Source organism: Nicotiana sylvestris, chromosome 5 (assembly GCF_000393655.2).
Source record: "Nicotiana sylvestris chromosome 5, ASM39365v2, whole genome shotgun sequence".
Taxonomy (NCBI): Eukaryota; Viridiplantae; Streptophyta; class Magnoliopsida; order Solanales; family Solanaceae; genus Nicotiana; species Nicotiana sylvestris.
The window spans coordinates 55,133,617-55,158,064 of record NC_091061.1 but is presented as its reverse complement, the minus strand read 5'-3'; positions in this window follow the sequence as shown (position 1 = coordinate 55,158,064).

Sequence of the window (24,448 nt, the reverse complement as noted above, 5' to 3'; positions counted from 1 at the left end):
AGCTAGAGTGTATGCTGAGTACTCTAGGCGAGGACCATAAGTACATGGCCACCTAAAATACCATAAGAAACCTGGAGTGCTGACTGAACTGGTCGTATAACATGACCAAAATGACCCTTGACTCCAGACGAGGCACCACTAAAACCACCAAAATGATGAGGCATCCTTTTAGATGTCGCTCTATCCCCTAGCTACGAATGCGCTCGATCCTCCTAGAAATCTATACTACCTGAGTGAACAAAGTCTCAGTCTCGACCTCTCTTGCCATCTAACATCTAATACCATAAGCAAGCCCCTCTATGAACCTTTGCACCTTCTCCCTAGTAGGGATCAAGATAGTTATATAGCGAGAAAAATCAACAAACTTCGTCCCATACTGGGTAACTATACCACCATACTATAGATGCTTAAACTGACTGCATAGGTCATCCCTTTGAGTGAGTGGAATAAACTTCTCCAAGAAAAGTTGTGAAAATTCAGCCCAAGTAAGAGGAGGTGACCCTGCTGGTCTGGCCTACTCATAGGTTTGCCACCATCTGTTGGTTGATCCCTACATCCGGAAGATAGTGAATTCAACCCCATTGGACTCTACAAGTCCTAAATTATGCAAAATCTATTCATATAGTCTAAAAATTCCTAAGCATCCTCTTAAGACATAATGCTGAAATGAGGAAAGTGGAATTTCTGAAACTTATCCATTCTCTTTAACTCATCGGTAGACATCACTAGCCTAACCACAAGCTGAGCTACAACCTATGAAGTCACTGGGGTCTAAACTCCCCCTACAGCCTAAGAAGTTGATGGGCCACTAGGACCACTCCAGCTTGAACCATGCTGTCAATAAAACTCACCGTCTTGGGTGTGGCCTCTTGAAGAACTGGTGTAGTAATAAGTCCCACCAAAATCTGATTCGGTATTATACCTCAACCTGCTCATCAATCGAATGGACCTTTTGGTCCACAGGTGGGTCCACTAATACTACCCTTGAACGTGTACGAGCTCTGATGGTTGCTCTACCTCTAGATGCAATCATGCGGCCTCTAGCTGGTGCTCTAGCCTTACCTCGAGCACCCCCCTCTCGCAGCTCCGGCCGGAGGCAATGGCTTTTCTCCCTTCCCGCCACAGCTGAACGTGTCCTCACTATCTGTGAGAGAATGAAAAAGAGAAGTTTTAATTCAAGACAAATCAAACGCATGACAATGAATAAAGGGAAAGTGAAGTTTCCTAAAAACCTGGTAACCTCTAGAGATAAGTATAGACATCTCCACACCGATCCTCAAGACTCCATTAAGATTGCTCAAGACTTGTGAGACCCTTGAAACCTAGAGCTCTAATACCAACTTGTCACAACCCAAAAATTCAAACCAACGAGTCATGATGGTACCTAGCCCCACTTGACAGGCAAGCTAACACTTAACAATAATAATAGAAGTAGAATGAAACATCTCATAACATAATATAATAAAAAAGAGTAAAAGCTTCTAATCAACATATGATGCTTCAAACCATCAAAGTTATCTAAACAACTCTACAAGACGGATGTCGCTGAGTAGAAGAACTCTATAGAGTGCTAAACACAAAATTTGAAATAAATACAATACTGTCACGATCCAAAATCTACTAGTCGTGATGACACCTAACCCAACCTGCTAGGTAAGCCAACTAATAGCTACCAATTCCAATAATATTAACAAGACAATTAAACAAAAGGAATTTTCTGAATCTTATACATTTCTCAAGGACTGGTAGTATAAATCATGAGCTTCTAAGAATAGAATTTACAAGCTCATATGAAGTAAATACATCTTCCGTTTGAAAAGTAAATAAATAGAGTTTTATAATCTAAGGCTACCATGAACAAAATGCAGCTATAATAGGGACGCAGGTACATCTTCAAATCCTGCTCCCATCGAACACAGCAACAACAACAACCAACATCTGCACGCAAGGTGCAGAAGTGTAGTATGAGTACAACCGATTGCATGTACTCAATAAGTAACAAACCTAACCTTAGGTTGAAAGTAGTGACGAGCTGGAACATGGTAGGGTCCAACACCAATAGCCAACAGCAATTCATAACAACGTAAAGCATATAAATAAGGAAGTAACTCAAAGATAAGATGCTCAGCTTTTTCACAGTTTTCCAAAAATAGTTTCGCTCTTCAAGAATATCAGTGAAAACTTAAATCCGTTGCCGAAATCGTCATAAAATATGAGATATATTGAAAACTGTAATTTTTCCAAAAATCCTTTTTCATAATAAATAAGATGTTTCATTTTCTTTCTAGATAGCAAGTGTGAAATACCTCTCTATGAGCATATATCAATATGTGTAAAAAGTCAAGAATGACATGATACCGTACAACACGAGGAAAAATGCATCGCTATGCCTGTATGTCATATGTGCATGCCAATGCCATGTATCTCAGAGATGAATTATGTACTCACACTCTTAGAGTACTCAATCTCAATGTCTCACACTTTCCACTCATCATGCTCAACCACTCGGTACTGTATATGGCCCACACGGCCTAGGGAAGATCCATCTCAGAATATATGCATCACCGACCATCAGTCACTCAGTACCGAGGAAGGCCAATCCGACCCCATGGAGAAGATCCATCTCCAAGTATATAAATGCTTCGGACAAGATCCATGTCTAGGGAAGATCCATCTCTCAGTATAATCAACCTCGCTCACTGAGGTGTCTACAGAATCCGGAGGGGATCCTACAACCCAAGCATTATAATCTGCACGGACAACTCACGTGCTATAGTATCAATATTCTCACAATCAGGCCCCCAACCTCACTCAATCATCAATCTCTCCAGTTTCTCTTTCTCGGGCTCACATTGTCATGAAACTAGCTCAAAAATGATGATACAATGTATCAATAAATAACAACAGAGACTGAGATATGATATGCATATGAATGCGTATGACTGAGTATATAAAGCAATGAGAGTAAATAACTCAATAGCAAAAATGACCTTAGTGGGTCCCAACGGGATAAACATGTAGCTTAGACATTGTGTCTAATATGGATCACAACTCAATAGCTCAAGTACGTAGAAATTTCATGGTTACAAGTAAGATCAGGTAACTACACAGTACCATAGAAATTGATGGAGTCACAATTCACACGGTGCACACCCACACGCCAGTCACCTAGCATGTGCGTCACCTCAACACCAATCACATAGCATGTAATTCGGAGTTTCACACCCTCAGCACTAAGTTTAGAAGAGTTACTTACCTCGAACAAGTCAATTCCAATACCGAGAAAGCCAAGCGATGCTCCAAAATGCCATCACGCGCGTAGCGGCCTTCGAACGGTTCAAAACTAGCCAAAAGCAACTCAAATACATCAAATAAAGCCCAAGGAAACAATTCCAAAAGATAAAGATCGAGTCCTTAATCAAAACCCAAAACCGGCAAAAAATCACACCCGGACCCATGCCTCATAATCCGACAACCCATTCAATTGCGAGTCCAACCATACTAGTTTCACTCAATTCCGACTCCAAATCGATGTCCAAAACTCAAAAATTCATATTATGAAACTTTAGGCCAAACCCCCCTATTTCCTCTTCATCAACCAATTCATGGAATATAACCAAAACCGAGTAGAGAACACTTAGCCCAATTGATATGGTGAAAATTGCTTCAAGAATCGCCTCAATCTGAGCTCCATAGATCCAAAATGTAAAAATGCCCGAAACCCTCGGAATAGAGTAATTTATAATCTGCCCAGGCCTCTTCTTTCACGAACGCGGGAAATTCACCGCGTTTGCGATGAATAAAACTCACACTGCCACAAAAGGCTTTACGCGTTCGCGATACACCCCACACGAACGCAATGAATACTACTGCCAAAGCTTCGCGAATGCGACTAAGCTTATGCAATCGCATAGAAAAATGCTCTGATTCCCAGTTACCAACCTCAACACTATGCGAATGCGATCCTCCATACGCGAACGTGAAAAGGGCTTGCCCCAATTCTATGCGAACGCAGACCAATATTCGTGAACACGATGAAGGAAATGCTACTGCCATCAAAACACTCTACGCGTTTGTGACACTTGCCATGCAAACGCAATGAAGGACTGAGACACCAGAAACCAGCAGAACACAACAGTGAAAACATAAAGGAAAATGATCCGGAATTAATTCGAAACACGCCCGAGCCCCTCGGGACACCGTCCAAAAATACCAACAAGTCCCAAAACATAACACTGACTCACTCGAGGCCTCAAAACACACATAACAACATCAAAACGACAAATCACCTCAATTCGAAATCAATGAACTTTGAAACTCCAAACTTCCGTAACCGATATCAAAACCTATCAAATCACGTCCGATTGACCTCAAATTTTGCACACAAGTCACATTTGACATTATGGACCTGGTCCAACATCCAGAATCAAAATCTGACCCTGATATCAAAAAGTTACTCTTGGTCAAACTTTCCAAAGTTCCAACTTTTGCCATTTCAAGACAAATTCTACTACGGACCTCCAATTCACATTCCGGATGCGCTCCTACGTCCAAAATTATCCAACTGAGCTAACGAAACCATCAAATATCCAATCCGAGGTCAAATACTAAAAAGTCAAACTTGGTCAACTCTTTTAAATTTAAAGCTTTCTAATTGAGAATCGTTCTTCCAAATAATTTCCGAATAACCTTAAAACCAAAACCGACGATTTACATAAGTCATAATACATCATATGGAGATGCTCATTCCCTCAAACAATCGAGAGAAGTGCAAATGCTCAAAACGACCGGTCGGGTCATTACATTCTCCCCTACTTAAACATACGTTTGTCCTCAAACGTGCCAAGAGTTGTTCCAAAGGTCACCAAACCGATGTATAACTTTACCATGCACATACTCGGGGGGGGGGTGATCCCACGTCACCCTATACCATATAGGTCTGATAACATAATATATCTGAAATTTCTTAACTCTACTTAGCCCATAATCCTTAGAATCCAATTTCCAACATCCAGAATTTCTATGAGATCAAAATCTCGCACCTACATACTGTATAAGTCTGAACAAGATGTACCAAGCCGTAACCATAACTCAAATACTAAAAACTCAAATACCACATAACTCAAATACTCGTAGCGATGATTTCTAATCACAGTAGTTGCTCAGAACAATCCAATACTAGCAATACACCTCATATCAAACAAAACCTCATTCTAAAACCTTCGTACACTGCAAATGATGAAAGAAACACGTAGAAACTCATAACCATTCATCAGATCAACAAGTTGTGGAACTCCCTCTCCTTCGATAAGAACTATAGCAAATTTCTAAGCTGACTCTCGATATTATCTGCCATGCATGCTGTAATCAGATATGATAGTATCCATTCTAGGTCCAATGACCTCATCTCATCCAACGCAACCTCTCTAGTGATATGCCACATCAATACAATCTAAAGCCACAACCCGTGCAATCCGTGCACTAATAAGCAACATTCTAAATGTACTCAATCATGGAAATGACTCAGTCGAGAGAACTGTCCCGTAAGCTCAACAAGTACCATCACAATGCAATGCTAAGAACCTATAACACATCGTAGAACCAAAACACACAAATCTGATACAAAGGATCATATCTTAACATAACTCAGCTGCAATGCGACCCATCCTAACATTAGTCCATATGAAACACCATGGCCACCGTGCTCAAAATCAATAACCATGCAAAATTCGACATCAAGTACCCAAAGTGCATTATCATAACCACAGAGAAGCGAATGACATAATTCCACACAAAACTCGAAAGGTCTTAGCCAATATACCATCAATCATGCAATACCCAATTACTCATCTCGCTCATATTCCACTATAAATCTCAAATAGAACCTCACCATGTGTGCATATAACCAACGAATCACAACTCCTCATAGCATAGAAAAGTAACTCACATATCATCTTAGAACACGAATAAGCTCAACAACAACCGAATGGCATATCCCTCAATAATAGCAGTATGGAGCCAACCAATCCGGCTCGGTGTAGAATACACATCCTAATTGGGCCTACCAATGGAACCCCAGTTCAGCTCTAGTCATTCACAAATAGATAAATAATCCTTCGAGAGTCCACAATGACTAGATCATAACACATACTATCATCTGGCTAGCTTTGGCCACAACTTCACAGTCTACCACCACGAAACAATCTGCTCCTAAGAACTCCCAGTCTCTAACTCCATAGAACACACAAATTACCATATCTGATCCCAACTCCACCGCCTGAATGTGTAACACATCTCCCATACGCGATCATCTCACGAGGAATACTTCTATAATTCTTCTATGCCACAAAGCAAAATTTGAATATCAACAGTCGATCAACTAGGAAAGTGCTGTAATACCAATGAATTATCCATAAATCAAAACACATTGCCCCTTCTGAAATGTATACTCTTATCAAGCCATACCAAATAGTAATATCATTTACCTAGTCATCTAAAACCATCTATGCTGCCTAAGAATTTTATGACCTTCCCTTCAAAACTGAACTGTGACCTCGCTCATGCAAATATCAATCCCACACAACACACTGCATATACCATGCCATCATATGAAAAATACGAGAACTTCATAATCCACTCCGAGTCACAAGCAACTACATATTCAATTAGCCAAGGACCTTCCATTTGATTTCATCTAGGAGAAAATCACTATACACCACATGCTCCTCATGCCAATATGAAATACACTCCTTGAACCATGGTAGAAACCATTGAGAATTCTTTGAAGCCCATTTGCACATAACCAAGCTATCAGAATCGAATCTCTCTAACTCAATCAAGCCACGCAGGTCGCCAAATCCCAAGAGCATCGCCACAAAACACTTGTAGAGACTAGCCACATCATAAGTACCCAAAGAGCCGATTATATCCATTACTATGCTGATCCAACCTACTACCAAGTTGTCCTAACTCTCCAAGTTCTTCCCTAATTTCCTTCAAATTGATACTTCTCCTTGATAGAATACTACTATCCTCAACCAAAACTTGCCACACAAACTCTAGCATAGAACCACACTGCCCCGAGGTTTATAAACTGCTGAATTCCCTTTTAAGTACCCACTCTGAAGAGATTTTTTGTGAATTTAAAGCTGTTTCCTTCACCTTCCTAATACTGAAATGTAAAATCCATAAGGATATAGAAATACCATAGGTCTCGATGCCATCCAATGTAAATCTCAGTTTCTAGCCATATACCCATCCTGAATATTCCCAATTGCTACATATAAATCTTGAATCCATTAGAACTATTCTCGAGAGTCATCCACCTTGCTCAAACCTCAATTAAACTAATCAAATGGACCGAACGACTTGTGCCCCATTTGCACACCAACAGCCTAAGAAGTAATCCACACTTCTAAGCAACCGAGTGAATTCCTACTCCATGCACACTACATCATTTACGAATAACAAGTCAATAATTCAATGTTTCCCATATACCCATAAAGTATGATACAACCCATATCCTGAAATTCCTTTACTCAAGTCATCCTCGTTCTCAACCTCTACAAATCATAACTTATTCACAAACATACCTCAAATTGAAACCAATATAATACATAACCATGCAATCAATCCGTCGATAGCGGACTCCCCCACTTGGCTCAAAGCCAAGGAATAAAACATCTGATAACTTACAATAACTACCCCCATACTGGCATAATACCGCAATAGGATTCCACTAAATCCTTCCTAAGCTCATGTAACACAAACTATATAATACCTCAAATCATTTGCAAATCTCTCATTCATCCTCGTAACACTCAAGCCAACTTCCACAAGTGATCCAAACTCAGATTGCACTATATATAATTCACTAGTAAAAGAGAACTCTTAACAAAACAATATATGGATCATACAACCTCAGGACACCCCGCAGGAGATAACCCACCTGCTTAGCCTCAAACTGACATCTTTCTATACCCTTCCATAGTCACAACTACTACGCAATTGCTTAATCTTCCTGATTCTGAACTCATCAACAAGACATGAGAATCTAATTTGTTCCACAATTAGATAACATGAAGGATCCTTCAATACACTCATAACTCGAGACTATACATCACATCAAGATAGAAATCAAGCACTCGATATTCCTTTCTACACGTCAAACAAACCTTTCTTGTCACATTCAACCCATATGAACACATCTCGCAGTCATATCATACTCATCACGTAATCATCCAGCCACAAATTCCACTAATAGGGATATTACCGTACATATAAATCCAAAAGCATGTGCTCACACAATTAACATCTGTGCTCAAGCTATAGTCAAAAACTGGTCTCAAGTCCCCCAGACTGGCCCATCATCAACATACTGAAATCACATCTCGCACCTCATCCATGAAATCACAAGCCGTCAATGCACAGCTGATATCGAGCGCTCATGTGCACATACGAATGCGTGGAAAGAATTCAAAGGATTACGCTTCAAGCTGAATCGATGCCGCATGATAAGGAAAGAAAGATGGGAAGTATATCCTAAATGCCCTATAGCCTCTCGAAGATAGGTATGGATGTCATCATACCGATCCGCAAGACTCTACTGGATACTTGCTCATGACTTGTAGAACCTATGAACCTAGAGCTCTGATACCAATCTGGCACGACCCAAAATCCACTAGTCGTGATGGCACCTGACCCAACCCGCTAGGTAAGCCAACTAATAATTACCAATTCCAATAATATTAACAAGCCAATTAAACAAAAGGAATTTTATGAATCTTATACTTTTCCCAAGGACTGGTAGTACAAATCATGAGCTTCTAAGAATAGAATTTACAAGCTGATATGAAGTAAATACATCTTTTGTTTGAAAATTACATAAACAGAGTTTTATAATCTAAGGCTACCATGAACAAAAGGCAACTACAACAAGGACACAAGTACATCTTCAAATCCAGCTCCCATCGAACACAGCAACAACAACAGCCAACATCTGCAAGCAAGGTGCAGAACTGTAGTATGAATACAACCGACCGCATATACTTAATAAGTAACAAACCTAACCTTAGGTTGAAAGTAGTGACGAGCTGGAACATGGTTGGGTCCAATACCAATAGCCAACAATAATTCATAACAACGTAAAGCATATAAATAAGGAAGTAACTCAGAGATAAGATGCTAAGCTTTTTCACAGTTTTTTGAAAATAGTTTCGCTTTTCAAGAATATCGGTGAAAACTCAAATCCTTTGCCAAAATCGTCATAAAATATGAGATATATTGAAAGCTGTAATTTTTCCAAAATCCTTTTTCACAATAAATAAGATGTTTCATTTTTTTTCCAGATAGCAAGTAAAATACCTCTCTATGCACACATATTAATATGTGTAAAAAGTCAAGAATGACGTGATACTGTACAACACGAGGAAAAATGCATCTCTATGCCTGTATGTCATGTGTGCATGTCAATGCCATGTATCTCAGAGATGAATCATGTACTCACACTCTCAGAGTACTCAATATCACTGTCTCACACTTTCCACTCACCCATGCTCAACCACTCGGTACTGTATATGGCCCACTCGACTCATGGAAGATTCATCCCGGAATATATGCATCACTGACCATTAGTCACTCAGTACCGAAGAAGGCCAATTCAACCCCATGGAGAATATCCATCTCTAGGTATATAAATGCTTCGGACAAGATCTATGCGCAGGGAAGATCCATCTCTCAATATAATCAACCACGCTTACTAGGGGTGTGTACAGAATTCGGAGGGGCTCCTACAACCCAAGCACTATAATCTGCATGGACAACTCATGTGCTATAGTATCAATATCAGAATCCGCACGGATAACTCATGCGCTACAGTATCAATATCAGAATCCACACGGACAACTCACGTGCTATAGTATCAATATTCTCACAATCAGGCCCTCGACCTCATTCAATCATCAATCTCTCCACTCTCTTTCTCTCTCGGGCTCACAATGTCATGAAACTAGCCAAAAATAATGATATGATGTATCAATAAATAACAACAGAGACTGAGATATGATATGCATATATATGCGTATTACTGAGTATATAAAGCAATAAAAGCAAATAACTCAATAGCAGAAATGACCTCATTGGGTCCCAACAGGATAAGCATGTAGCCTAGACATGATATCTAACATGGATCACAACTCAATAGCTCAAGTACGTAGAAATTTAATGGTTACAGGTAAGATCAGATAACTAGACAGTACCACAGAAATGACGGAGTCACAAATCGCATGGTGCACACCCAAACGCACGTCACCTAGCATGTGCATTACCTCAGCACCAATCACATAGCACGTAATTCAGGGTTTCATACCCTCAGCACTAAGTTTAGAAGAGTTACTTACCTTCAACAATCCAATTCCGATATCGAGCAAGCCAAGCGATGCTCCAAAAATGCCATCACGTGCGTAGCAACCTCCGAACGGTTCAAAACTAGCCAAAACCAACTCAAATATATCAAATAAAGCCCAAGGAAATAATTCCAAATGATAAAGATCGAATCCTTAACCAAAACCCAAAACCCAAAACCGACCAAAAATCGCACCGAGGCCCACGCCTCGGAACCTGACAATACTAATAAAATCCGAAAACCCATTCAATTAAGAGTCCAACAATAGTAGTTTCACTCAATTCCGACTCTAAATCGATGTCCAAAACTCAAAAATTCCTATTATGAAACTTTAGGCCAAAACCCCCAATTTTCTCTTTAAAATTCATCAACCAAAAGCTAAAATCGAAGATAGATTCATAGAATATAACCCAAACCGAGTAGAGAACACTTACCCCAATTCATATGATAAAAATTACTTCAAGAATCGCCTCAATCCGAGCTCTATAGCTCCAAAAATATAAAAATGGCCGAAATCCTCGAAATAGAGTACTTTATAATCTGCCCAGGCCTCCTCTTTCGTGAACGCGGGAAATTCATCGCGTTCGCGATGAATAAAATTCACATTGCCACAAATGGCTCTACCTATTCGCGGTACACCACACACGAACCCGATGAACACTGCTGACAAAGCTTTGCAAATGCGACTAACCTTACGTGATCGCATGGAAGAACGCTCCAATTCCTAGCTACCAACCTCAACACTATGCGAACGTGATCCTCCATATGCAAACGCGAAGAGGACTTGCCCTAACTCTACACGAATGCGGACCAATATTCGCAAATGCGATGAAAGAAATTGTACTTCCATCAAAACACTCTACGCGTTCGTGACACTTACCATGCGAACGCGATGAAGGACTGAGAAACCAGAAACCAGCAGAACACAGTAGTGGAAACATGAAGGAAAATTATCCAAAATCAATCCGAAACATGCTCGAGCCCCTCGGGACCCCATCCAAACATACCAACATGTCCCATAACATAGCACAGACCCACTCGAGGCCTCAAAACACACATAACAATATTGAAACCATGAGTCACACCTCAATTCGAAATCAATGAACTTTGAAACTCCAAACTTCCGCAACCGATGTCGAAACCTATCAAATCACGTCTGATTGACCTCAAATTTTGCACACAAGTCACATTTAACATTACTGACCTGCTCCAACTTTCGGAATCAGAATCCAACTCGATATCAAAAAGTTCACTCACGGTCAAACTTTCCAAATTCGCCATTTCAAGCCAAATTCTACTACGAACCTCCAAATCACAATTCGGATGCGCTCCTAAGTCCAAAATTACCGAACGGAGCTAACAAAACTATCAAAGATCCAATCCGAGGTCAAATACTAAAAAGTCAAACTTGGTCAACTCTTTCAAATTTAAAGCTTCCTAATTGAGAATCATTCTTCTAAATAAATTCTGAATAACCAGAAAACCAAAACCGATGATTCACATAAGTCATAATACATCATACAAAGCTACTCATGCCGTCAAATAACTGAGCGAAGTACAAATGCTCAAAACGACCGATCGAATCGTTACAAATACTGTTTGAGTTTAATAAATAGTAATGAAAGAAATGGGATGGTGACTTCACAGACTGCGAATAGATATAAAGCTCTACCTCAAGTCTCCAATGGTAACAACTAAGCACCTCTCAGTACTCTACTGGTAAAAATACCAGAATCTGCACAAGAAGTATAGAAGTATAGTATAAGTACAACCAACCCAATGTATTGAGCAAGTATCGATCCTAACCTCGATGAGGTAGTAACAAGGTTATGAAAATACACTTACTTTATAAACTTATGCAACTAATAAACAAAAAGAAAAAAATAGAAAGACGAATAAAACAATAGAAAGATGAATTCATAAAAGGACTAAATAAGAGAATAAGTATATAAGGTTCACAAAAATAACAACATAGCATGAGCTTATGAAGAAAATTCAACAAAGAAGAAGCAATATACATGAACTAAGAACAAGATATCATATTCAAACATAACCGCATTGTGGTAGGCAATGCAATCCAACATAATACCATCACAGCAAGCAGCCCGATCCAATGACCATATTGTTTTAGTGTGCAACCCGATCCAACTATTGCATCATTGCAGCATGTAACCCGATCGAACATTCCAAACCACATAAGAATACCCATGGAGCAACATCCTCATACTTCCTAACCACCTGTATATCAATAACAAGCATGGTAAAGCGCATAATTATAAAATCAAGTAAAATGAATAAGCATAATTTATTAAGGAAAGCGATAAACATGACCAAAGATTCATATGCAATTCAATATTTCAAGAGCCAATCTTACTTGTATATCTCAACAAGAGCCATCTTGCTCGTATATCTCAACAGGAGCCCAAACCATGGTCACTAACATGTGAATAATCAAGTAATCTCACAAACCAACATAGCATAAGAGAATAATAGACGAAATAAACACATCCATGAATAAACCTAATTCTACCTGCATGCTTTAAACCATGGCAATCGTATATACACTTATCACCATGCATATACGTCGCCCCTAACATATTTATCATGTAGCAAATAAATCATTAACAATCTAATTCCCTCAAGTTTAGGTTAACCAAGATACCTGCCTCTTTCCAGAACAAGTTCAATACCCCATTACCGTTTTTTACTCTAAAATAAGCCTCCAAACACTCAAATCTAGTCAAATAATACTTTAATAAGTAAAAACAAGCTTTAGACACCTTCTTAGTATAAAAAGGTTAGATCTTTACCCTAGTTAGAAAAGTCAATAAAAAGTCATCCTGGGCTCACGTGGTCAAAATCTGAAATCAAGACCAAATCCCGATTACCCATTCTTTCTCGATCTTAAATATGTAATTAGTTTCAAAATCTGGCCTTAAATTAATGTCTAAATCTCCAAATTCTCTTTCTTAAGTTTCTACCCGAAACCCCATTTTTAACCTTTTTAAAATCCTAGATTTAAAGGTAAAAATCTATATGAAATCATGGAAATTAATCAATACTAAGTTAGAATCAGTAACTCTTGAGTTTGTAGTGATAATCCTCTCAAATATCGCCTCTATCCGTGGTCTAGGTCTTAAAAATGGAGGAAATTTAGCTAATCTTGAGACCCTTCCTCTATTTCAGGTGTTAGATGTTGCAGGTGCGATAGGAACATCATAGGTGTGAGAAGCGCAACTATGAGAAATGCCCTTGTAGGTGCGATAGTGTATCATTGTAGATACCACACGTACACCCCAAGCTTCACAGATGTGAAGTCGCATACGCAACCTAACACCCCACATGTGTGACACATGCTTCAGCTGGCCCAGGCAAATGCGAAGCAACACATGCAAGTGCGACTTTGCACCAGTGCACCATAGATCTGCAGGCGCGACCCCACCCTAAGATGCCTAGTCTCGCAAATGTGATATATCATCTTGATGATGGAGCCTCATACTTGTACACAAGCGAGCTGCAGGTGCGACCCAATGTCTAGTACCCTTCCCTTGCTGATGCGAGCCAACCCACGCACGAGCGACCTTGCACCTGCGAACTTGGTCATTATAAGAGTGATAATTTTAGGTTCATCACACTATCAACAATGATTTGCAAAGAACTTTGTCTGAAACCAATTCAAGACTTACCCGAGCACCCCGACCCAGTACAAACATTCTAACGAGTATATAAAGCTTATAAAATACGCTGAAAGATCAAAACATTAAAATTCAAGAATCAACCATCAAACAAAAATTTCAAGGTTCATAAGTTCATATTATTTCTATTTTTTAACTATAAGCATCGAAACAGCCTCGGGTCAGTCGAGATCCAAACCAAACATATGTACAAGTTTCAAAGTCATCATACAAACCTACCATAATCCTCAAAAATCTAAGGTTGTTTATCAAGAATATTGAACATGGTCAACTCCAACATATTAAGACTCTAGAATTAGAATTTTCCTTTGAAAACAAATCTTAACCTTTCAGAAAATAAAATGGACCATGCACACAAGTCATGAAACATCAAATAAAGCTATTCAAGGTCTCAAATCACGAAATGGAGCACTAGAACTCAAAAGAACCTATCAGGTCATTATATTTGTATTCTACAAGGGGTCAAATTTGCTTATACAATGCAAGGTGTCGTATAGATGTGTCATCTAGAAAAGGGTTATAGTTACATGGGATACTTTCTACCATTGTATTTGATAGAGTGATAGCTCACCATGGGTTTATGGCAGTTATAACAGGTGGTTTGGGTGCACAGGGTGAGTTAGGTTGAGTTTGCTTAATTATTGCACAACGGAAAATGTGGTAAGTTGTATAGATATTCCTACACTTATTGAGAAATAACACCACAGACACAAGGATTCATTAGGTGATAATGTAATTTGTACAAATTTGTCCTATTTGGGATATTGCTTGTATGGTACACAAACTATGATAGATGAGGTTCTATGTGAAATCTGATGTGACTTGTTGGTTGGGTAGCTTGTACTACATAAGATGAAGCTAACTGGCTTTGAATTAGCACGATCCGATTTGGATAAGGTATATTCTAAAGAAGAATGTTTTAGGCAGCGTAGAACAGGTAATGACTCTTACCGGATGAGAGACATCCAAGACTTATTGATATAATGGGTGGACATGTATTTCTAAATGTTTATTTCATCAATAGCAGTATTGTGAAGGATTAAAACAATGATCTATTTGAGATGGAGTATTTTTGTTGGTACCGAGTTTGGCAATGGGCAGTTATTATGATAAGAAGATATTACTATAGGTATATGAGTAATGGAATATATCATGTACTTGTATATTTGAGGTAAAATTATGAATCGATACAGGAAATTTATATAGTGACTATACATAAGAATCGGATCTTGGAGGAAGTTTCAGATGTTGAAGTTGGATTTAAATGCTTATAAGCTAAGGTTAAAGAAGGAATCTTCATTCAAGATGACTTAATAGATTTATATGGATGGAGGTGACATAAGACAACCTGTAGGAATGTGTATGATAATTTTATAGCTATTTGACGGCTTTGGAATGACCCTTGTCACATTCAAGGACGAACGTATGTTTAAGTGAAGGAGAATATAACGACCTAACTGATTATTTTGTGTTCTAACATTTTATTATGTGATTTGATACTTCATGTAGGTTCATATGATATTTTACGATTTGCATGTATGGTTGGTTTGAGTTCCGAGAGGTTCAAGAGTGACCAAAAACACTTGGTTGGCAACTAGAGGCTTTCGTTAATAATAGTTGACCAAAGACAACATTATGGGTAAATGAACTTGAATTCATAATTTTAAGGTTCCAATAGATTTGTATTATAATTTTGGACTTATATGTGTGTTCTCTTGGTATCTTGGCCCGAGGTTAATTTGGCGCTTCTAGTCGAAAGTTAGAATTTTGAACGTAATAGAGTTTGAAATTTTTGGTTTGATATTTATTTCATGGTTTTGATGTTGTTATTTAACTTTTGAGCTTTTGAACAAGTTCGTGGATGGTATACGGACTTGCAGGGATGGTTTGGTGGGGTTCTAGGGGGCTCAAGTGAGTTTTAGGGTAATTTCTGAGCATTTCAGATTGAGTTGTAACTGCTGGTTTTTCTGGTGGATAGCAGTGCATCGTGATTGCGGAGCTAGGTCTCAGAATAGCAAAGAGTAAATAGGTGCTAGGGGTTTTGTGTATAGCAATCGTGGTGTTGATTGCAGAAAAGAAGCTCCATTTGAGTATCGTAATCGTGTAGATGGTATCACAATTACGAAGAAGGAAATGAGAGGGAGCATTTGTGATTCGTAATCGCGAAGGCCATGGTCGCGATCATATAGGGTTATTTGTCCCAACGGTATAAATTATTCATTTTTGGGATTTTGAGCTTATTTTTACCATGTTTAAGTTTTGGAGCATGGGAAAAGGTGATTTTGAAGAAGAATTTTATCCAAATATTGAAGATAAATATTTTTTACTTGGTTTATATTTATCATGATTACCCATGGATTATTACACCTAAATCAATGATGTAAAGAGTAAAAATAGGTTTTTGACTTGAAACTTAAGAGAATATATTTTGAGGATTTGAATATCATTTTGGACTTGGATTATACAACTAATAATATATTTAGACTCGTAGAGTTATGGGTCAATGAGATTCGACCTTGAATTCAGGTTTTGACCATGTGGGCATGTGTTGATTTTTAAAGATCTCTTTAAATATTGAAGCTTTATTGGCTATGATTACTTCCTTTAGTATTATTTGACTTCCTTGAATGATATTTCGCTAGGTTTTGGGGAATTGGAGGTCAAGAACAAGGAAAAAGGCGTGATTATGGGTTAAAGACTAGTCCAGAGAAGGTAAGTATCTTGCTTAGCCTAGATTTAAGATAATATTTTTAACATCGAATTATATGCTACATGCTATGTGTTGTGGGATGATGTATATGCGAGGTGACGAGCGTATATATGGGAACCAAGGTTATATCATACTAGGGATAGATCTTAGTCTTTGTTATACTTTATTTTGGTACATGCTTTAGTTGTGTTATGCTTTAATTATTAGTATGACTACTTGAGTTTTCTTATTCATTTTAGATATCATATCTAGGCTTTTGTGCTTTATTTGGACATGATGGCTATTTGTATGATAAATTACATGCTGTATATTATATGTTGTATATATACATAAATCATGCATAGAGATCATCTAGAGTACACATGCATATGTCCCTGCATGGTTATTCTGTCACGACCCTAAAACCAACCCGATCCTGATGGCACCTATCGTGGTACTAGGCAAGCCGACACACTAGCGAAACTAATCAACATTTCCAATATTAAAATGAAATCAAGCTATTTATCAAAAACCTTCAAGAAGTAATTAGATCAAAAAACAATGCGGAAAGAAATCTCGACATCGGGGTGTCACTAGTCATGAGCATCTACTACAACTGTCTGACAACGTCAAGACCAACATGGCCGGGAAAATCACAAAGATACACTAAGGAATAATAAGGAGGGAGAAAAAAAACAGGGATGGGATTGCCAGATAGCTATCTTGCTATCTCCGATGAACCTGTTACTGAGTAATCAATACCCGCTACTGGGTTCAGAAATACCTAAGTCTGCACACAAGGTGCAAGGAGTAATGTGAGTACGCCAACTCAGTAAGTAATAAAAGTAAATAAAGACCGAGCAATAAGAAATCACGTAATCAACGTCAAAGCACCACAGTGGGTATAATATGCTTCCAAAACAAGATACAAATCAAATCATCTCGTTAACTCCAATTTCAGTAAAATCCTTTGAAAAATATCTTTCTAACAGTTACAATAGAGGTTCAATCTAGTTTATAGTGAAAGTGATGAAAATCGTAATCGGCTCCTCGGGCAAAACATAGTCCGTATACAGCCCCTCGGGCAAACATAACTCATAAATAGCCCATCGGGCTATCAATTCGGTTACTCATATACATCTCATAACTTAAAAATCTCAGTGGAAATAACAAAATCAAATCAGTAATTTAATTTCAAACATCTCGTAAGAACTCAAGTTTCAATGAAAGTTGTTCAAAATATTTGTTTAACATTTTCAATAGAGGTTCGGTATAAAGATGAGTGAAAACAGTAATTTAACCAACATATTCAATAGAGACTCACTTTAAGGAGGAGTAAAAACAGTAATTTCACAAAACAAGCCCCTTGGGAAAAGCATCACTCGTATGTATGTATATATATCCCCTCGGGCAAGCCTCTCAGTCACCCATGACTCAACTCTTCATCAATCAGTATTCATGCTCAACAAGTACCTTATAATAACCGCTGCGGCGTGCAGCCCGATCCATATATCACTGCGGCGTGCATCCCGATCCATATATATAGTCGACTGTGCTCACTTGGGGTGTACAGGCTCCGGAGGGGCTCCTACAACCCAAGCGCTATATTGCTGCGGCGTGCAGCCCGATCCATATATCACTGTGGCGTGTAGCCCGATCCATACATACATACACACACACACACACACACACACACACACACACACACATATATATATATATATATATATATATATATCACTGCGGCGTGCAGCCCTATCCATAAATATATAATCCTCACAACCAGGCCCTCGACTTCTCTCAGTCATCAACCTCACAATCAAACCCTCGGTCTCACTCAGTCATCAGCCTCACAAGCCACTCGGGCTATCAATAAAATAGGGTGCTTAGCCCAAAATATCATTTTATGCACAACACGCAGTAAATAAGACTAAGTTATGAAATCAACAAAATGTAGCATGACTGAGTGTAGATATTAAACCAAAATAGTGAGGAAAACAGTAGTAAAAAGCCCCTAAGGGTCCAAAACAGTTGGCACAAGGCCCAAATATGGCATTCAGCCCAAAACATAGTAATATTTTCCAAAACACAATGATATCAAACAGTTTTCAATCAAATCCGCGACTTAACAGTCGCACGGGACTGACCAAGTCACAATCCCTAACAGGAAACGACCCCACGCTCGTCATTTAGCGTGTAATCATTACTTACCTCAAATCCGGGGTTTCATACCCTCAGGACAAGATTTACAATCATTACTTACCTCAAACCGGTCCAAACTCTAGCCCGCAATGCCTTTGCCTCTCGAATCAGCCTCCAAATGCTCCAAATCTAACCAAAATCAGTATATTATCATCAATATACGCTAAAGAAACACAAACCAAGCAAAAATTATCAAATTACATCAAAAATCCCAAAATTGGCCAAACCCGACCCCCGGGCCCACATCTCGGAATCCAATAAAAATTAAGAAATCCAACAACCCATTCAACCACGAGTCCAACCGTACCAAAATTACTAAATTCCGATAGCAATTCGGCCTCCAAATCTTCAAATCTTATTTTCAAATCCCTAGGTCCAAATCCCCAATTTACACCTAAAAAACATGTAATCTATTCGGATTATTCGATGATGATTCAATATTATGGAGTAGAAATGATCACAAGTGACTTATCTCAAGATTTCTCATGACTTCTCGCTCAAACATCGCCCCAAGCCGCGTTCTTTTCGTCCAAAAATGTGGGAATGAGCTAAAAAAAACAAGACAGCTCAATAAAACACGATTTCGGTCGCTAAAAGCCTTCTTCCCGTCGCTACAAGTGCCAAATCTGGTCGCTAAAGGTGCGCACCAGATCTTGTTGCACCAGCAATATTTAGTTTCACTAAAAAGGCTATAACTCCACCATTCGAACTCGAAATTCGATGATTCTTGTTCCTATGAGTCACAAATAATAATACGAACATAGACCTTCTATCGAAACTCAATTTGGAGCTCATTTGCTTAGTGTGATACCCATTTCGCTCGGTAAACAATTAACTCATGTTTCGCATCAAAAACCCAATCGCGACTCGATGCAATTAGACCAAACTTTCCAGATCACTCCTATAATTCATTATCAAAATTTCGGAAGTCTCAAAATCAAATTTCGATCTCTAGAACTAAAAATGGACCTTTGGATCATTACATGCTTATGCTCAAAACGGTAAAATCTTCCAAAACATCTTCCAAAACTTATCCGAGCCTCATGGGACCCCAACCAAGTATACTAATAAGTCCCATAATATGACACAAACTTAGTCGATGCCTCAAATTACATCAAATAATGCTAAAACCGTGAATCACACCCCAATTCAAACTTAATGAAACTAAGAGCTTCCAACTTCTATATTTGATGCCGAAACCTATCAAATCAAGTCTGATTAACCTCAAATTTTGCACACAAGTCACAAATGACACTACGAACATATTCCAACTTCCGAAATTCCATTTCGACCCCGATATCAAAATTTCCACTGCCGATCGAGAAACACCAAATTTTCAGTTTCGCCAATTCAAGCCTAATTTTACCATGGACCTCCAAATCACATTCCGGACGCGCTTCCAAGTCCAAAATCACCTGACGGAGCTAACCAAGTCATAAAAAATCCAAATCCGAGATCGAATACTAAAAAGTCAATACTTGGTCAAATCTTTCAAATTTAAAGCTTTAAGCTGGAATTGTTCTTCCAAATTTATTTCGATTATCCTGAAAACCAAAACCGACGATTTACAAAAGTCATAATACATCATACGGGGCTAGTCATGCCCGAGACTTGGCGAGCGAAGTGCAAATGGTCAAAATGACCGATCGGGTCGTTACATCTTCCCCCACTTAAACATACGTTCGTCCTCGAACGTGCCCAGAATTGTTTCGAAAACCATCAAATCGCTGGGTAACCTTACCATGCACATACCATGTGGTAATCCCACATCACCCTATCCCATATAGGTTCGGTAATACAAAATAACTGAAATTTCACAATTTACCCTAGCCCATAACCTTAGAACCAATTTTCCACTTCCGAAATTGTCTATAAGATCAGAATCTCACATCTACAAATTGAATAAGTCTGAACACGCGTATCAAGCCATAACCACAATCCAAGATGAAAATCACATGATATACCGCATAACTCAAACACTCATAGCGATAACATTTAATCACAGCAGCAACTCAAACAACCTAATTCCGGTAATAAACCTCTTATCAAACCAAAGCCTTATTCCAACACTTTCGTATACTGCCAATGATGAATGAAACACACAGAAAGTCATAACCATTCCTCAAATCAACCAGTCATGGAGCTCCCTCTCCTTCGGCAAGGACCATAGTAAATTTGTAAGCCAAATCCCGATATTATCCTTCCAACATGCTGAAATCGAATTCGATAGTATTCATTCTAGATCTCAATGACCTCATCTGATCCAACATGACTACTCTAGTGACATGACACATCGATATAATCTAAAGCCACAACCCGTGCGACTCGCACACCAATAAGCAGCGATCCAAATGTACTCAAATCATGGAAAAATGACTCAAATGAGAGAGATGTACCGCAAGCTCACCAGTACCACCACAACATAATGCTGAGAACCCATCACCCTTCGTAGAACCAGAACACATGAATCTAACCCGAAGGATCATACCTCTACATAACTTTGCTGCAATGCGTGACCCTATCCAAACATTGATCCACATAAAACACCTCAAGTCACTATGCTCAAAATCATCAACCACGCGCAATTTGATGTCTAGTACCAAAAGTAAATCACCATAACCACGGAAAAGTAAATGACGCAATGCCATACCAGCCCGAAAGAACATATCCAATGCGCAATCAATCATGCAACACCTAAATACCCATCTCACTCAAATTACGCTATAAAGCCCAAATAGAAAAGCACCATATGTGCATAAAACCAACAATCACAACTCCTTGCAACACAAAAGGGTAACTCATAGATCACTCCAGAACACGAATAAGCTCAATGACAATCGAATGGCACATCCCTCAACAATAGCAATTCAGAGTCAAAAATTTCGATCCGGTGCAGAACACACATCCATACTACCAATGAACCCTAAATTAACTCTGGTCACCTGCAACAGATAAATAACTCTCCGAAAGTTCACAATGACTGAATCATGGCACATACTAACATCTGACTAACTTTGCTCGCATCTTCACGGTCCACAACAACAAAATAACATGTTTATGAGAACTCCCAGTCTCGAAATCCATAAAATGCACGAATCACCATATCTGATCCCAACTCCACTGCTCGAATATATAACAAACCTCTAATACTGAATCATTCCAAGAGGGATACTCCTATTATTCTTCTGTACCACCAAGCAAACTTGAATATCAATAGTCGATCCAATAAGAGAGCGCCGCAATACCAATGAATACCCTTAACTCAAACACATTGCCCATTCTGAAATGTATACCCTCATCAAGCCGCACAAATTAGTGATATCATTTATATAGTCATCTGAAACTGTCTATGCTGCCTAAGAATTTATGACCTTCCTTTTAGAACTGAACAATGGCCTCACATATGCAAATCTCAACCATACAAAACATACCGCATATACCATGCCATCCTATGATAAATATGAGAACTTTATAATCCATTCCGAGCTACAAGCAACTACGTACTCAACCAGCCAAGAACTTTTCCATTTGATCCCATCTAGGAGAAACTCACTATACCTCCTATGCTCCCCACGCCAATAGAAATGTACACCTCCAACCGTAGTAGAAACCATCAAGAACCCTCCGAATCCCCTTTGCAAGAAACCAAACCAATAGGACTGATTCCTTCTAACTCAACCAAGCTACGCAAGCCATCCAAACCTAAGAGCATTGCCATGAAGCACCTGTAGAAACTCATTATCTGATAAACACCCAAAGAACTAATCGTATCCCTTACTATGCCGATCCGACCTACCACCAAGCTGTCCTTTTTATCCAAGTTCCTTTTGAATTACCTTCGAGTTAATACTTCTCCTTGCCATAATACCGCAATACTCAACCCAGACTCACCATACGAGACCCTAGCATAAAACACACCATCTAAGGCTCATAAGACGCTGGATACTCTCTCAAATATCCCCACAAGCACCACATTCAAAATACTTACTCTGAAGAGACTTCCTACGAATCTAAAGCCATTACCTTTACCTTCTTGATACTGATATGTAGAATCCATAATAATATATAAATGCCACAAGACTTGATACCCTTCAATGTTGACCTCAGTTTCTAGCCAAATACACATCCTGAAGATCCCCCAATTGTTACATATACCTTTTGAATCCATTAGAACCATTCTCGGGGGTCATCCACTTTGCTCAAACCTCAATTAGACTGATCAAACGGACCGAACGACATGTGCTCCATTAGCACTCCAACACCTAGGAAGTAACCCCACCTTAATGCAACCAAATAAATTCCTGCTTCACGCACATTACATACTTCACCGATAACAACTCAAGTCATTCCATGATTCTTATACACCCATAAAGCATAACACAACCCCTATCCAAAATTTCTTTTACTCGAGTCATCCTCGATCTCAACCCCTGTAAGCCACAACCGATTTGTCATTAAACCTCAAACTGAAACTGATACGATACATAGCCATGCAATTAGCTTATCAATAGTGGACTCCCCCACTTATCTCAAAGCCATAGGTCAAAATACACAAAAACTCACAATGCCCATACTCTATTACTGCCATAATATCATAGTGAGATTAAACTATATCCTTTATAAGCTCATGCAACATAAACCATCTAGTACGTCAAATCATCTACAAATCTTGCATTCACTCTTGTAACAATCAAGACAACTCTCATACGTGATCCAAACTCAATCTACAGCACATAAAATTTACTGGTAAAGGAAGACTCGCTACAAAACAATATAGGGATCACACGCCCTCAGGACACCCCGTAGGAGATAAACCACATGCTTCATCTCAAACTAACATCTCTTTATACCCTTCCACCATCATAAACATCATGCAATCACTTAATCTTCCTGGGTCTGAACTCATATCACGACATGAAATCTACTTCATTCCCCAACTAAACAACATGAAAAGATCCTTCAACACACCCATAATTCGGGGCTATACATCAAATCAAAATGAAAATCAAGCACCAAATAGTTCTTTCTACCCTCAAGCAGACCCTCCTCATCACATCCAAATCATATGAACACCTCTCGCAGTCACATCATACTCACCACATAATCATCCAGTCACAAAACCCCACAAATAAGGACATAAATAGACATATAAGTCCCAAATGCACGAGCTCACACAATCGAAATCTCAGCATTCAAGCCATAGACAAAACCCGGCCTCAGGTCCTCTAAACTAGCCCACATCAACACACAGAGATAATATCTCGCCTCTCATTCAGGGAATCACAAGCCGTCAATGCATAGCTGATACCGAGCGCTCATACACGGATACGAACGCGTGGAAGGAATTTCAAGAGTTACATTTCAAACTGAATCAATGTCGCATGATAAGAATTCAAGAATGTGGGATTTCCTAAAGGTTCTACAGCTTCTCGAAGATAAATACAAACGTTTCCGTACCAA